At 40.3% G+C, this 18,313-nt stretch overlaps 1 protein-coding gene and 1 long non-coding RNA gene across 2 annotated transcripts in view; both read right to left on the reverse strand.

Annotated features, from left to right (window-relative positions):
- The window catches only part of fam110b (family with sequence similarity 110 member B), a 41,633-nt gene extending 24,248 nt beyond the window's left edge, over positions 1-17,385 (reverse strand). Inside the window, exon 1 of the mRNA XM_063220090.1 lies at positions 17,157-17,385. The gene's annotated coding sequence lies outside the window, so the exon portion shown is untranslated. The remainder of the gene's footprint in view (positions 1-17,156) is intronic.
- Positions 14,588-16,092, reverse strand: LOC134466195 (uncharacterized). Its single transcript, XR_010038234.1, has 3 exons — positions 15,308-16,092; positions 15,108-15,207; positions 14,588-14,722 (listed from the first exon to the last, which is right to left on the reverse strand). It is a non-coding gene; the product is annotated as an uncharacterized LOC134466195 (long non-coding RNA).
- Positions 17,386-18,313: the final 928 nt, after the last annotated feature.

Here is an 18,313-nt window from a genome sequence, read left to right on the forward strand (position 1 = left end):
TAAGAAGATTCCATATTCACAAACGGAATTCTTAAGTTGTTTCTTAACTTTCTTCCTAAGATTTTCCCCTAAGAAAAAAGTTAAGAATATTGAGATTCTTGAAGACTATTTTCTTGAGATTTGTCTTAGTTTTCTTCTCAAATTTAAGACAACCCTACACCCTGTCTTAACAGTCACATTTTATTTATTTGAACCCAATTTCACAAAACGGAATTCCAAAAAATATTTCATTCAATGTAACTTTTAGTGGCTTTATCTTAAGCCTATTGAATGTAGTCAGTTTGTTCAACTAAAATATTAAGATAGGCCTACATTTTATATAGGCTCTATTATACAAAAGGTATATTGTATTACTGTAAATGCAACAATAATAATATATTAATTAAATGTTATTAATGTATTTGTATTATTATTATTATTATTATTATTATTATTATTAGCTATTATTATTATAATTATAATAATAATAATAATTATTATTATTATTATTATTATTATTAGTAGTAGTAGTAGTAGTAGTAGTAGTAGTATTATCATCACAACAATAATACTTATCATTTTAATTATGTTGTAGTAATAATCATGATAATGTATTAAATTATGTTTAGGAGCAAGCAGTTTTTTTTTCTAGGCCTACATAGTGTTTGGAGTAGGTAGAATCCTGTTGATTGCCATGGCAACTAAGAAGCATTATTCTAAAAAGTTCTTAAGTGAGGAAGAAATTAAGAAGTTCTTAAGAACTGGCATTGTTCTTAAGAAAATATTGAAGAATTTCACTTAAGATAGATCTTAGGAACTTCTTAGTTTTTTTCTTAAGAATCTTCCTAAGATTTATCTTAAGAATAGTTTTGTGAATCCGGCCCCATGTCCGTAACGTGTTGCGCTGACTTCACTGACGTCTCTATTGTACATCATTGGAGCACTGAGCAAGACTATGGGTGTGACATTGGGAGCACAGAAAACAAATGGCATCTATTCTATAGGGTGCCTCAATACGGTAGAGTTTGGCAGTCTGAGCTACAGCAGAGAACACCTCTACAATAACATCTAGCTAATATCTCTAACGCTAATAATAATAAGCTAACAAGCGAAGTAAACATGGTACTCTTAGCTGAGGCGATTTTATCTGGCTCACTACACTACTACTATTTGGGGGTCGTTTCATATGGAGTTGCTTCGGATTTGGAAAACAAACTTTTCGGAAGTAAAAAAAAACACCCCTGTAGCCCGAATCGGGATACTGTCTGTCAACAATGTAATTTGCTAACTAATGCAGCCCAACTATCAAACAACTGTTCTTCAGTGGGGTTTATTTTGCCATGCCTCGATAGTGGAAGGGGGGGAAGGGACTGAGAAATATTTCACGTCACGGTCGCACAGACTCCCTCTTCCAGTGAAAGTGCTGCTGGATGTTCAGAGGTGTACAGTACGCTCGATGGCATTTTCTAGCGATTGCTCCCCCCTCGTGCTGTAGATGGAAGGCCACAGTAAATAAGTAGGCCTATTGAACTCTTTATGATACGTCGGCGGAATTTACATGTTTTCAAAGGATGACGGTGGGAGTCCTTCAGTCAGCAAACGCACGTCTTTTTTTTTTCTTCGATTCTCGCCATTAATGACCCAAATAAATAGGTCTGCCGTTATTTTATTGTTTGAAAGCCCGCTACGCAGCTTATGAGGTTACTACCTAGGCTACTAAGCTTACCTCAAAAATACCAAAATGACCACTGAAAATAATATACATACATATTAAAAATCGCACCTTTCACTTCATGCCGCAACAAAATCGCAACAACACAGTAAGAAGCTCCGCAACTTTTATCGCGATTTTCTGGAAATCCTTGTGCACCATCTGGCAATTCAGATTGCACATTTTTGAGAAAATGCCCGCGATTTCCTGGTGGGACTCTCTAGCGTCTACTTCGAAGCCAAGCACGGCTTGCATCAGTAATTCAACTAAACTTGTCCTTACGTCCAATTATTTTCTCTATGGAAATGACTACTTTTTACAGATCAAAGGGACTGCAATGGGCAGTAGGCCTACAATGGCCCCAAATTATGCAAATCTATACATGGGCCTTTTCGAACACAAATTTGTTTTTAATGGAGATTCAAATATTTTTCTACCACATATCCTTCTATATCAGGGGTGCTCAACTGGCGGACCCAAATGCAATGTCATCCGGACCAAGACAAAATCCATCTGTATTTCACATGTATAAATTATTGGGAGGGAAAGTAATCTCATCGCCCCCTGCTGGCAACGTTCCAAGCCCCTGCAACAAATGAATGGGTTTTTTCTTTGAAAAATTACATCTCGGCCCTGACGATGAAGTAGAAGTAGTGGCAGTCATATTATAGGGGGGGGGATAATCATCAAGTTCAAAATTTCAACACACCCATTTGGGACATGATTAACGATATCAATACAAGAACTTTGACACCAAAAGTTACTCTGTATCTTGAAAATAACCCCCCACCCATTGAAAATGAAAAAAATGACCCAAAAAGTGGCATTTTCTGCCAATTCCGCCTGGTATGCATAAGCTATTTTTACTGTTTGCTTATATACCGTTGCATAAATGCTTTCAAATCCATTTGATTTTTAATTAACACTATTAATAGAAGAAATGGTACACCTCAAGGTGACTCTGTATCTTGAAAATAACCCCCCACCCCTCTTTAAAATTAAAAAAAGAACACAAAAACAGAGTTTTTAGCTGTTCTGCCCTTTGTATGCATTCACTATTCTTACAGTCTGCCAATATATATAGCAGGCTCTAGGCCCAATAAGAGGACATGCAACATTGGTGAATTCAGGTAAATTGGGCGACTTTGGGCCATTCACTTGCAAAAAAGTGGCCCAATTGCCCTGAATTCTCCATACATGAAAATAGACATCAAAAGAAGGAGAGAGGGGGGAGAAATCTTGCATAAGCATGGGGCTTGTGAGAATCCTTATAATACAGTTTTGAGACAGCTTTCCAGACGACAAATGAACTTAAACATCAATTTCTTAAAGAGAGCCTGTGAAGTACTTAGTCCTGAGTGACAAATTATTTAACTAGCACTGCAACTTCTAGTTTTTTTCAGCAATATAGTCAAGCAATCATTATACTAAGTTACTTCATTATGCTACTTGGAATTTACGCAGGGTCTTTTTTGTAGCTGACCCATATTGGGGCTGCATACATAGGAGTACAGTAAGCAAGTTTACTTTCACATCATCAGAACAAACTTGTCTTACTAACATATTTGCTTGGACATGCAACACTCATCTCTGTCTATAGCATCATCTCCCAACTTCTCAGTGATAATGTGCCCAAGATATTTTGTACTGCTTGATACACATATTGATTGCCCTGGCAGATAAAACGTTAGAACTTTATAATCTTCCTTGGCTCTATATATCAACACAGCACTATTTTTTTTGCATTATACTGTACATCAAACTCAACCCCATGCTCAGAACACACATTCAGGAGTTGCTGAAACCCAACAGTGCTGGGGGACATAATAGCCAGATCATCTGCATATATCAAATGGTTTAAAACAGTGTTTCCTATCAGCCATGCTGTCTTACACCTCCCCAGTTGTTTGGAGAGGTTGTCCATGTATTGGTTGAACAAGGCTGGAGATAGGAGTCCCCCTTGTCTAACTCCATTGCCTACACAGAAAGGAGTAGATAGGCTATTTCCACATTTCACCAGCATATGTTGATTCGCATACCAGTAAACCAGAATACGTATGATGCACCTGAAGCTTTTCCGCAATTAGAGACAGACTTAAGGACTCAATTAACTGTAGAGCTGGCCTTATGCTGCCTGTAAAGGGGTGGGGAACCTTTTTCATTCAAATTGCCACTTCGAATTGCTCCAAGGGCCGTAAAAGTCCTCCAAGGGCCGTAACTATGAACGCAAACCAGGATTTCCCCCTGCACTTAAGGCCTATATTGTAGCCACCTTTACAACAGACCCCACCTTCTCTAGGTCCCCTGAATATATCTTAATTGTGTTGCAAATGGAATTTCTAAGATTCCTTTACAAAATATTTCACAGTTCATATAAAGCTGCATAATATTGAAATTATGTCGTGGGCCGTATAAAACGGCCTCAAGACATAGGTTCCCCACCCCTGTTCTAGTATATGGCACTGTATATCCTTGTAGTATCCTTGTCAAAGACCTTATCAGATTCCCCAGCACTTTTCCAACGTCCAAACATAGTGTTGCCTACTTCAATCACAGCTGAGCTCGCCTCACTGATAGAAAATGGCTGTCTGCTTGGGGATTTCAATGGTTTGCTTGCAGTCAACCAGCAGCCACAATGTAATATGTAAATGTACCTTATCACATTAGAACATTGCAACATCTGACAGGTGAACCAAAGTATTCTCTCAAGATATGTATATGTATCTTTAATGCTAAAAGGGGGAAAACAGGGCAAAACACATGTCCGATTTAGTTTTTTGGGAGGGGTGGGGGGTTTATTTCATGATGGGTACCAACTTCCAATACAAAATATCTCTCAAATGACCCAATGCACCATCCCTGAAGTGGGCGTAATCATTTTCCAAAATTTAGATTTTTAGGCCATTTATCCCCCCCCCCTAATATTATAGGCAAGTTGGCCCGTTTTATCGAATCAGGTGGTAAAATGTTTGGTTTTTCACTGATCTGAACTGATTTAAATATTCTTTAAAAAGCTAATACAGAACTACACTGACTGGCATGTGTGACGTGTTTACTCCATGTAATTAGCATAGCCAAACATGAGCCAGAGAGGTGGTTACTCGTCACCACAGAAGCCATCATATCTACTAGAGAAGTTAAAACCAAACCAAAATGATCGCGTGTATATATGTTTAATAAGAAGACAATGTGGAACTCACAGGATTACAAGAATGTGAAGATATGCGAAGAACTTTCGTTCATTCGCGTTCATTTGTTTCTCTATGTTGTCAACGAGGCGCAAAGCACAGCATGCTGGGAGCTGTAGTCCGTTTCCGACCAGATTGGCACAATTTCTATTTTTCTTAAAAGGGCAAAAAATGACTTAAGATTTTCACGGGTAGTAGTTCATCCTATTGTGTACGCTGAAAAATGTGTCTGGTGTTATAGTTCCTAGTCATATCTTTGTGGGATTTTTTTAAAAACTCGTCTATGGGAGTTTCAATAGGATCGCCCTGGTGTTTGGAACGTAACCGCTAGGATCGCTGTTTTCCACTTTCCCTCCCAATAGCCTACATGAGATTTCGCTGCCATGCGATCTATAGGTGTATTTCTGCGAAGCCAGTCTTACGACAAATAAAAGTATCATCACTATGACAACTCAGTGAGTGAGCAAGAGGCCAGTGCGGCCAGCGAGTGAGGCTATTTTCTGCATCGGTCCGTAGCGACTTTTTTGGACCCTGGAAACATAAGAAATTTGGCGAGTGGACCTTTTCAGTTTCTAGTTGAGCACCCCTGTTCTATATCAACGCTACATTGATGATATTTTTATACTGTGGACTGGGACAACTGAACAATTGATTTTTTTTCATCAGCATTTAAACTCGACGAACACAAATCTGAACTTTACGATGGAGTCCAACGCTTCGGAAATCAGTTTTCTGGACGTAAGGGTGATTAAGCAGGGTATGCATCTACATACGGACCTCTATCGCAAACCCACAGACAGGAACACTCTGCTGCGTGGCGATAGCTTTCATCCAACACACTTGGTTAAGAGCCTGTTAGCCAATTCCACCGAGTGCGGAGAATATGCAGCTCCGATACCCGCTATGATCCCCAAGCCAATGATGTGAGGAACCGCTTCCTGGAAAGAGGATACAAACGTGAATGGGTGGAGACGGCAGCCAATAGGTTCAACGCCACCACCCAAGAACAAGCCCTTCAACCAAAATCTCGAGCGTGTAAAAGCGACGCCCCTTTATGTGTCACACAGTATTCTCCACTCGGCACTGAACTCAGAAACATTATCCATAGGGGTGGTTGACGTTGCCTTGATTTTTCGTAACATTGGTTAAAAACCTACAAAATTAAGAAAAAAAAAGTTATTTTTCCTTTAAAAAACAAATGTCAATGAAAGAGGATGTGGTACATTATGTTTCATATTAGTCTTACATGAGAAAAAACAATTTTAGTTAAGATTTATGTAAAGGTTTACAGCTCCAGGCCACTTTATTAGAATAGCATGAAAAAGTTGATTTATTTCCATAATTCCATCAATAATGTTAAACTGTCATGGATTATAGATTCATGGCCCAGTTTTTTAACTATTCCAATCATTAAATTGTTTATTTTTACATATTTTGGTCTTCTAGCTAAAAAAAACATGAATTGGGAAATTCGCATCATTAGAATATTGTAATAAAATCACAATTTTCTTCTTCAAACTTCGTTTCACATCAGTGCACATCAAATCAGTTGAAATTTGGTACTTGCTACATCACATACAATGTTCAATACTTGGTTAGGACTCTCTCTGTCTTAATAACGGCCATGATGCGTTTAACATTGAAGTCAATGGCAGAAACGGTGCATGGGAGTTATGGAAGCCCAGATATCCTTGATGCTTTGCTGTCAGCTGTTCTTGTTTGCTGACCTGGTGTCCCACACTTCACTCTTCAATATACCCTGTAGATTTTCATGCCACATTTTGGCGCTAACTCACCAGTTTCATTCTAAATCACCAGAAATGAAACCCCATTGAAAATGAATGGGGTTTTATTTCTGGTGAGTTAGGCCATGAATCTACAATCCATGACAGTTTAACATTATTGATGGAATTATGGAAATAAATCAACTTTTTCATGCTATTCTAATAAAGTGGCCTGGAGCTGTATGTCAAATATCCTGCGGTGTACTGTAACATTAATGAAACCTGGAATATAATATATATATATAAATTAACCAATAACATTTTGAATAATGTATGAAGCATTTGGCATGATTGCATAATATAACTTTATATTAAGATATGTGAATGTGAAAAAACTCAAGACAGTAATATTAACTACGAGTTAAATTTCGTAACACAAATTGCGTCCTGTGGGGTGACATGTATGTCAATGTTTGTGAATGGGCAGCTGCAAGGCCAACTACAAGGGTCTTAAAGACTGGCTCCTAACCAGTCAGTACCTCAGTTATTGGAGAGTGCTGTGGAAGTTTAAGGTGACTATTAACCTCTTAATATGTCTTCATATTGCAATGTTTCTGTCACGCAATGCTTAGGTTCATTTTATGGTGTCCTGTGGTGTGACTGCTCTGATACATATTCACAGCAGGTGTAAGATACTGTGGTTCGTAGACCTCTCCAGGTCTCTAACTAACCATTAGATGACCAGGTGATTAGATGTGAAATTTGGCCAAGGTTTGGTGATGATCTGAGGGTGTTTCAACAAGGCTGAAATCTGTCATTTTCATCTTTGCAAATGGCGCGTCTCTGATTCACCATACAAAGTTACCTTGGGCCAAAACATGATTCCTTCTATTCTGACAATGCCCCTGAATGCTGAGGATAGTTTTGTGAAGTAGGACAATACTCCAGCCTCTCAGCTTGCCAATCAAGCTGTGGATGGAGGACCACCAGATCAAACCTCTCTCACACACAGACACACACACCTCACAAACACACACCACAAAACACACATACACCACAAAACACACACACGCACATTATAAACACACACACACCACAAAACACACACACGCACATTATAAACACACACACGCACATTATAAACACACACACACACACACACACACACACACACACACACACACACAACCTATGGAACTGCTCCACGTGACTGCACCTTACCTGCACTCTCTGATCTCCACACTTCCAAGAACTGCTTGCACTATGAGACTTGCACCTACAACTATGCTGCTACTTGACCACTGGACTACAATGGACCATGTTGGACGATACAGTGTAGCACAGCACAGCTTTGACTTTTTGTATTCCACTATTGGACTGGACCTGCACTACCCCACCAGAACACACACACACACACACACACACACAACCAGGGACTGCACCTTACCTGCACTACCTCAGTCCTGGAACACACACTATTGCTGCTGTCACTGCTATTATTTCTATTATTGTAATGTCTATATTCTATATTTATCTTATCTTCTGTTTACACGTTGAATGTTAAATGTTGAATGTTAAATGTGTATTTGTACTTTTATTGACCACTTATTGTTACCAGTCCATCACTGTTATCTGTCATGTCTTGCCCTTTATGTCAGTCTGTAAAATGTCAGTCTTGTATTTGTCTTGTCCTGGCATGGTATAGAGAGAAAACATAATTTCATTTCCCCTGTATGTCTTGTGCATTTGAAGAAAGTGACAATAAAAGCTGACTTGTAAAAAAAATACCCTGACATGGTCAGCCCAAACTCCAGGCCCGATACCCCTTGAAAACCTCTGGAATGTGATGAAGAGGAAGCTAGATGGTCACAAGCCATCAACCTAAGCTCAGTAACTTGAATTCTTACACCAGGCCTGGAATACAGTCATCCAAGAACAATTTGAAGGACTAACTTAATGGACGCATACCAAAACGCATGAAAGCTGTGACTACAAATCGGGCTTATTCCTCCAAATATTGATTTCTGAACTCTTCCTAAGTCAATACATCACTACTGTGTTGTTTTTAAGTTAATATCATCTTGTTTTGTTTGCCTTTTTTGAGATTTTGAAACATTGCATCTTATGTGTTATTTTGACCATTTGAGGTTTTCTGCAAATAAATGATCTAAATGACAATATTTTCTTTCGAAATTCGGAGGAAATGTTGTCGGTAGTTTATAGAATGAAATAGCAATGTTTGTTTTACTCAAACACATACCTATCCATAGCAAACTCAGAAAAACTGAGCTTCGAAGTGGTCTCTCAATTTTTGCCTAAAAGGATTTGGCCTTGGTGTCAGTTATAGCTTTTTGCCACTACAGGCTTTCCCCCAGCGCTTTCTTATCAAGGCGGCCGCCTTGACTAAACCCCACCCCCGCCTTGGCTACGTTCCCTAAAAAAAAAAAAAAAAAATTAAAAAAAAAAAAAAAAATGCGTCCGAGGGCAAAAAAAAAAAACTTGTAAAAAAAAAAAAGTTGTAATGCATGTTCAAGCGCAGGCACTAGGACACCATCGGTTGGACTAAATTGTGATACCTAGTGGTCGGATTTATTAATACGCCATGTGTGTCCTTCCTCGAGGCCATATTTTGAAACAATTTTAATTTTCAATTCTTGGGTTGCAGTTACGTCAGAATGCCCCTTCACTGGAGCGCGCGAATTTGAAATGGTGGACAACCCTGGCTTGGAGCCATTGAAACCCATTCAAAAGTACATTTGTTCGATGTTCGACAGAATATTTTTAATTAGACCTTAAGACACACCATGGGTCTTGTTTAAAAGCTGAGAACCTCAGCTTTCCATACCTGAAAACGGTATTTTCCTAGCATCTACCAATCCGAAGGTAGCCTACTTTAAGTGCAGAATTACTTTTCTAAAGATAGCGTTTTGTTTCCTTGGAAACGGACGCGGTTTATGTGTTACGCATACGCTATTTGACTCGGGTTTGCATTATTATGGATTAATTTCTAATCTTGACATTCTAATGGACAATCTGTGCGAGTTTCAAAATGCGTTTTTATGTAACATGGGAGTAAAATGTGTTAACAGTACGCCCGTCTGGGATTTGTTAGCTAGTTCGCTAGTTAGCTAGCAAGTAAGTAATGGGACTCACTAGAACGACGCCCTTTCGGTACTTACCGCTTACGTCATACGACCCTAAACCTAACCCTAACCCTAACCTTAACCCTAAACCTAACCCTAAACCTAACCCTAACCTTAACCTTAACCCTAACCTTAACCCTAAACCTAACCATAACCTTAAATCGCTTGTTTGAAATATTTAATTACCATGTGAAGTCACGAGAGGGCGTCAAACTAGTGGGACCCATGTAAGTAATAGCAGAAATAAACTCTCTCTGGTAATAGATATTAGAATCGATCTGTCTCAATGGCCCAAGCATAAACAAAGAAACACCAGGATTTGGATGTAATGCTATAATATCAGCAATTTGTCAAAGCAAAACATTCTGAGAACATTCACAGAACCAGTTCATTATATCCACAGCCTTGAGTGTCGGCAAATCTTTCCACTTTTGAGATGATGTAGTGTAGAGACCTAGCACTTGCTAGCTAACTAGCGAGCCACCTAGTTTAACAAATCCCAGACGGGATGTAAACACATTTACTCCCATATCACATAAAAACACATTATGAAATTCGCATAGATTGTCCATTAACATGTCAAGATTAGAAATTCATCCATAATAGTGCAAAACCGAGTCAAATAGCTTATGCGTAACACATAAACCGCGTCCGTTTCCAAGGAAACAAAACGCTATCTTTAGAAAAGTAATTCCGCACTTAAAGTGGGCTACCTTCGGATTGGTAGATGCTAGGAAAATACCGCTTTCAGTTATGGAAAGCTGAGGTTCTCAGCTTTTAAACAAGTCCAATGGTGTGTCTTTAGGTATAATTAAAAATATTCTGTGTCAGATCGAAAAAATGAAGTTTTGAATGGGTTTCAATGGCTCCAAGCCCAGGTTGTCCACCAGCAGCGGTAGATCACCACCAGGGGGCAGCACTATGACGTCAGCAGCAACCCAAGAATTAGCATAAATGGGCCACCAGTAGGGCAGTTTAATTACAACAGGGCACTGGAACTCTTTTTTGAAAAACCGAGAAGGATGGCCTGCAAGGACAAGACTTGCAAAATGTGCCATAGGTAGTCATAGGTAGCCAGTCAATTTTGCACTCCATTTGGTTTCTCTTTTTCGTTAATGTAAACAACCTGCACTGCACTTTTTGTTACATTTTTCTTTTCAGCTTCTGTAAATAGTTTTGATATGGTAGGTCTACACAGCTTTGTTATTATTCAACCCCCCCGCCCCCCCCCCCAAACCCCCGAAACAGTATTCGTGCCGTGCGTGACATCAAACCCCGCCAACACCTCCCCCCGCGTGACATCGCGAGTGGCGCCGCGCCCCCCCCCCCCCCCCCCCGCCACGCCGCCCCTCAGGGACAGACTCGAAGCCTCACCACCTTGACTAACCAATTTTCTGGGGGAAACACTGCACTAACATGATAATTGGGCTTCAGCATTGCAATGGTGGACATTACTTAAGAGTCAGAACACTTGTGGTCATGTTAAAATATTTTAGAAGAAACAGATGCATAATTAGACCTATAATGGCCGTGGCCAGCCAGGCCTACAAGTAGGCACACAGATATCCTCAAAAAACCCCAACATTATGATTACGGTAGGCCTACATGAAACATCATTAGGTACATGCATCAAGAATGAGCATACAACATGTTCAATTCATATCATACAACCCAGACAGCACACTTACGTCTTGCCAACGTTGGCAAGATGCTTTTTGCCCGATGTAAAATACATCGGCACGACGTCTTTGAAAGGACCGTTTGCTCATCGGCAAGATGTTGGGCAGACGTCGGCAAATAGGCGACAGGCGATGGAGAGCCAACGTTATGCCGATATAATTATTTATAGTCCTACCATGAGCCGACGGTTGCCCGCCTTATATCCGCTCATGAGCCAATGTTTAACCGATTTAATTACGACTTAATTACGACCTACTCGACGTACCCCATCTGCGCGAGGAAAGCATCCGGACGTCTCGAGGAACAGCTGATTTTAGGTTGCAGTTATGAAACTAGCATGTCAGAAAATCACCTAGCATGCCAGAAAATCAGCTCTTTCCATAAACAAAAAGACGTCTGAATGTTCTCACCGCTGCAGTGGAATTCCGCCTTATTTGAGGTCTTCCTGCTTCACCATATGCCTCACCAATGAAAACACAAGAAATCATAGACGTTTTTCCATTTATTTTTTTCCACAATTAAGCAAAATGTCCATCGTTGAATCATTCCTGCAGGAGAAAAAAAAAAATCTGTGAACATGGGCTGGATGTGAAAATCACCCTTTACATGAGAACATACCCTACAGTTTAGGCTATGACTTTGACATGTCAAAAGTTTACAACTATTTATTGAGAACAGTTTTTGTAAGCAGGATTTCACCATCTACTGTATGTAGCCTAAGTCCTGCCTGTGGATGAAAAGTCTATCATCTATATCAGGGTATATACAGCAATGTTGAAGTCAAATTTACTACAATTTAATACCCTTTTTCACAACCTTTAAATCTTTTTTACAACCATCACGACATTCCGATTCCAGTATTAACAAGACATCTTTTGTAATTTCTACCTTCTAAACACTACATTACACTTTTGTGTTTTGCAAAAAGACGTCCGAAGGGGAGCAGCGCGATTCCAGTGTGCTGTTCAAAAGTCTGCTTTCTATGGCACGACTCTGCTATGAACTAGGTCAGGTGGCTACTGTTGGGCGAATCACTGGTGTATGGAAAAACTGTGATAAACGGTGAATAAAGAAAGATTTTTTTTAATCAAAATGGTGCAACTCAAAAAAATAATACCTAGTTTTTCAAAAAATAATACTTTTTGAGCAAATTTACTACTTTTAAGGCCATTACATTTTGACTTTTTAATTTATCACCTTTTAATACTTTTTAAAACCCTGCATACACCCTGTATATTGACCCTTTTAATTTAAAAGTGTACTCGCTACTCTGTGGTATTTTTTTATATAGTCATGGATAAGTGGGGCAGTCATTGGTAAGCGGTTAGGGTGTCCTGTAGCCCAGGGCTGAACAACCCAAAGGTTGCTGGTTCATCTCCCAGCCCCGCCAGGTATGTGGAGTGGGAGTAATTAACCAGTGCTCTCTCCTCCATCCTCCATGACTGAGGTACCCCAAGCATGGTACCTTCCTGCCACACTGCAACATACTGCTCCCTGGGATGCCAATGTAGGCTGCACCCTTGCACAGGTGAGGCATAAAATGCAATTTCGTTGTGTGCAGTGTATACTTGTGTGCTGTGTCACAGTGGCAAAGGTGGGCTTTCACTTATATACACCTAGAGATTTTTTCCCCTTTTAAACAGTTGAAACATGAACATTTCCAGTCAATATTTACAATGGAATAGCAGACCTCTGTGTCATAAGGAATGGTAGCATCACATCTGCTGTGCTGTGCTGAGTCAAAGTAATTCATAAGCCTACTGGTTGTGTTTTCCCTGCCCATTCACTACTTTGATGGCCTGCAATTTATTCAGATGTGTTCTACAACTTTTTGATGAAACTTACATTTTACATTTGATACCACAAACTAGGCTTACTTGTTGTGCTGTGTGGATTTTTTAGAAGGGATCTCACTTACCAATCAGCATGCTTTCCTCTTTGTTACCAGTATCAGTCTGAACCTGGCTGGCCACCTGTGCACTTAAACCATATGTGAACTCTGAGGGCAAGTGTAGAAGCCTGGCAAATAAAGACAGGAATAAGTCGGTCTCAGCATCACTGCGCAACTACATTCACAATGTAATATGTTGGTTTAGTTGATTTCTGTCCATCACAATTTAATATTATGGTTTACATTTAGGCATATAACTTTCACAATACCATATTAGTTACATTTAGCTAGCTAGTGTCCTATTTGGTAAGGACATGTACAAGTGATGTAGGCTGTACAGCAGGGGGTGGGCAACTTTCATTGTAAGGAGGGCCAACATTTTTTTATTACCACAACCACATCACCACGCACTTGAGAGAATTTACAAAAGGATACTTCACTTTTTGTTTATTTATACCGGAATGCTTACACTATTGATTTATAGGGGGTTAAAAAACTGTACTTTTTCTTTTTTTTTTTTAAATTGAGAAGTTGGGCTGCATGTGGCGCCCGAGCCTCCAGTTGCCCATCCCTGCTGTACAGTATCCTAACAGAAAGGCTCTCATAGTATTTCAAATAATGATCTATATATAAAAACTGGTTATAATAGGTACAGTGCAGCATAAACAGGGTTGAGGGGGTGGTTTCTTTTATTTCGCTGTACCTACCGAGTAGTTTAGCCAATGTCTGTGTGACACGTTCATGCTGCCACCTCCACAGCATCCTCTTCACAACCGCAGGGGCAAAAACACCTGAAAACATAATAATGTAATCCTTTTTCAGTCCAAGATATAGACTAGAAAATGAGTGCAGCATCACAAACAGTTTGTATGCAAGTGTAGTGGACCCCCCATTTTTTGTCTTTTTTCTTATTCCCTTATTCTCATTCCCTGTCTTTTTGTTGTCCAGTCAGAAGTTGTCTTTTACCGGTAGTTTAATTATGCTGTTGCACGTTTTCGCCAATAGATGGCATCATAGGACCAGCAATGAGTGCAGAGACTCTCTCTGGTGCAGTAGCCAGTGACTTCGGTCACATAAGAAGAACGAAACGTGGAAGTGACAGGCTTTGTTATGATACAGAAGGCAGCGGTGTCAGCTGTACAGTTATGCTGAGGAAAATGTAAATAAACAACGAACTCAGCGAAACTCTACTTGAGGACCTTATTCATTAAGTGTGCAACATAAGCATTCAAGCAATAATAGGCCTACCACCAGGTCACATTTAAGATTTAACTAATAGTATTTTGTTATGGATCTTATGTAGTGATAGACTTACCATTTTTTCTTGTTATGGCATATCTGGCATATTCCCAAGAGAAGTCCGATGTCCCTGTCTGTTGATCTGATTTTGACTTGTGGTGAATTGACTGTGAAAACGAGAGCAACACATTGCAGTGAAGGCTATGAACTCAGGAGTTCTTTAACTTACTTATAGTTAGGGTTGCCAACCGTCCCTTGAAATACGGAATCGTCCTGTATTTAGAGATAAAAGTACGGGTTCCGTATTGAACTGAAACGGGACACGGGACGTTAAAATGCAAGAAATTACATCTAAGAAATGCTAATTTTTCTGGGGGACGACCCCCAGACCCCCGGCACGATGAAGTGTCCCGTATTTTTTTCATTGACAGTTGGCAACCCTACTTATAGTAAGGGCTATGAATGTGATGCAATATTATTTTATCTCACTTCACGTGGTGTGTGTTTCCTGTGCATTGCAAGTTCATCAAAGAAAATCGTTGTGTTACATACCGTAGCCTATTTTGTAATGTCCTTTCAACCAGTCATCATGGGCTAGACAAGAATCAACAGCCCGACTCCAGCAGGAAACTTGATTACGGGAGCAGTATGCCTACATTTGTATTACAATAGAAAACGCTGTTAGACTACACACGACCTACATACAATGTGACATCTCAAACTATAACTTATAAAACCAAACAAAAACTCACCTGGTTGCTGGGTACGTTTGACACGTTAGCTAACTTGCTAACGGTAAGAAAAAGTGAGGTCGGATATCGATTAGAAACTCGATGAGGAGGTCATTCGAGACAGCATGACAGGTGAAGAGATTTATTTCAGCAACCTAATTTAATGTTTAATCAAGCCTGACTTGTAATGCTGAAACCTACATTTCAACAGAAATAATGGTAATGCCTAACTAAAAACGATTGCGGTGGCTAATACTACTGCTGCGACGTCCAGTAAAGTAAACGGAAAAATGTTCGTTCCCTTGACAACTGAAATAATTTCAAACAGAGCTCGCGCTGCTCAGGTTGCAAGCAAGCAGGCGCTGGCTTTTGGTTTTGGGGTCTTCAAATGATCTGCAAAGCGTCGCGTTGCCGATGGTCGGGGTTAGGTTGGCAAACCATCGGCAAACTGTGTTTGGGACATTGTCAGATGATGGTCGGTGTTAAGTTGGCAAAGCATCGGGAGGAAACATTAGGAAATTGCTCGGTAAAACGTCGCGTTGCCGATGGTTGGGGTTATGTTGGCAAACCATTGGCAAACCATCGGAAGGGAACTGCAGGGAATTGATCGGCAAAGCGTCGTACTGCCGATGTCGGGGTTAAGTTGGCAAACCATCGGCAAACCATGGCAGGAAACCGTCTTTTCTGCCGCTATTTTGCCGATCTAAAACCAACCTAATTGGCATGACGATTATAAGGCAAAAAAGGCCTCGACGTTTTGCCGATGTCGCCGCCCAATAGCCAACGTCGGCAAGATGCTTCGTGCTGTCTGGGAATACTTTTAGTAGGGACGTCCTGCAAGTTGCACTATTCAGCTCCATCAACATCAGTCTTTCGGAAGTCTGCACGATATACGCCTACTAAGGAGGTGTGTGATACAACAATTACCTTGGTAGTGACTTGACATATTGCAAAGTATTTAGGCTACCTGTATATGGTTTATTCGCTTACACTAGTCTCGAGTAAGTTGCAGTTGGCAATTTCCCAAGACCACACGCGCGAGATGTGCTCCTCCTTTATAAGGTTAAGGTAATTTAAAAGGGAACATCTGGGTCATCTTCCAATCCGACTTGCTAACTATTAAGCTCTCTTGGTTAAATAACAGAAATGGCAGATAGGCTAAATAGTGGACATGGAACAACAATCATTGCCACAAGCAAGCGTATCTGATGAAAGGACGTTAGTTCAATTTCATGGCGAAAAGTAACCAGGCGAATTACTGCTCAAAACTGGACGCAGATGTTAGAACAGCGTTGATTAAAACTCAGAGTAATACTAGGCGAGCAGTCTGGGATCTGCTTATAATAATGTTTCCCTGTTAAATACGGCTTGCTTGGTTGCAAACCTTTGCTCTGTCACTTCTTCGTGGTGTTCACCACGATGTATGTGATGATATAGCGTACTATTCAGGCTATTATTTGTACATTTATATCATGTCGGCCAGAAAATTGTGCGGCTAGCAACCGTTAGCTGCCCTTGTGGGTTGATATATCGCATGCTAACACCGTTTCGTATATCATTTGCAGCTGCATAGGAAAAACAGAACCAAATGCAGTTTCTTTACAGTGTAATGGGCAAATACATTGGCCCCAAATGGAACAACAAACACCCAAAGTAATTTCAATACCGCTGACAAAACTGACAAAATGATATTGATAACGTGAGCTTTTCCACAAGATTGTTACGTTACATCATAAAAGGTTGACTGTATTTTAGGAGATGTGTGTTGCTTATCAATACAGCAGAGGTGTAGTGCTTCTCATAGCTTCATTTCAATATGCTGTGCTCGTTCCCGTAAAGACTAATGCATGTTTTCGCGAATGCACCTTACCTGGATAATAAGTACCAGGGGACAATGGATGTTGCGGTATCTTTCCGTTAGACGGCAGTTCAGCTATCAAGCTCGCGGAGGACAGCACCCACTGCTGCTAATTCAAGCTGCAGCACCTTCACTCCCATATCGGCAGAAATTCCCCCTCTGGAACAGGGTGGGGCGATGGGACAAATAGCCTACAGTATTTTTTAAGATGGATGGTTGCCTATGTCATACGTACTACACATTACGAGCAGTTAGTGCGTATGTGTGTGTGTGTGTGTGTCGCGGACGAGCTGATTTGTAAACGTACCAGTTGTTAAATAAATAGCTGGCTGTGCATCCTTGTTGCTGCTCTCCCCTTCATAGGCTACATCTTAATGTTGCCCATGTTTTAAAGGGACCATGTTCATTTTCCGGAAAGGTAGCCTAATAGGCCTACGCTGCAGTTGTTAAATGATCACGGCTCTTCCCCTAGAATTAAATGTTTCTGTCTGACTTCTGGCCAGTTTTGAGAAAAGCCTAGGTAGATCTGAAGTGAAGTGAAATGGAATAGCCGTATTTGATAGGCCTAGACTTAAGGAATCCTGAAAGTAAACTGCCTAAATCATTGAATATTTGGAAGTGGTAATTTTTAAACAGGAAAAATGTTGAGAATTTTTTAAGTTTATCGTTTTAAAATGTTAAAAATGCTTTGTGTGTGTGTGTGTGTGTGTGTGTGTGTGTGTGTGTGTGTGTGTGTGTGTGTGTGTGTGTGTGTGAGAGAGAGAGAGAGAGAGAGAGAGAGAGAGAGAGAGAGAGAGAGAGAGAGAGAGAGAGAGAGAGAGAGGATACTGTATACAGGGGTTAGACAAAATAATGGGAACACCTGTCATTTTAGTGTGGGAAGTTTCATGGCTGAAGTGGACCAGCCTGTTGGCCAATCTTCATTAATTGCACATTGCACCAGTAAGGTGAAGTGTGAAGGTCCAATTAGCAGGGTTAGAGCACAGTTTTGCTCAAAATTTTGCAATGCACACAACATTATGGGTGACAAATCAGAGTTAAAAAAGGAGAATTCTTGGTGCGCGTGTACCTGTTGCATCTTTGACCGAGATAGTAATTTTTTGTGATGTATCAAGAGCCACGGTATCCAAGGTCTGCATACACCAAGGAGGATGGACCACATCTAACAG

Source organism: Engraulis encrasicolus, chromosome 16 (genome assembly GCF_034702125.1).
Source record: "Engraulis encrasicolus isolate BLACKSEA-1 chromosome 16, IST_EnEncr_1.0, whole genome shotgun sequence".
NCBI lineage: Eukaryota > Metazoa > Chordata > Actinopteri > Clupeiformes > Engraulidae > Engraulis > Engraulis encrasicolus.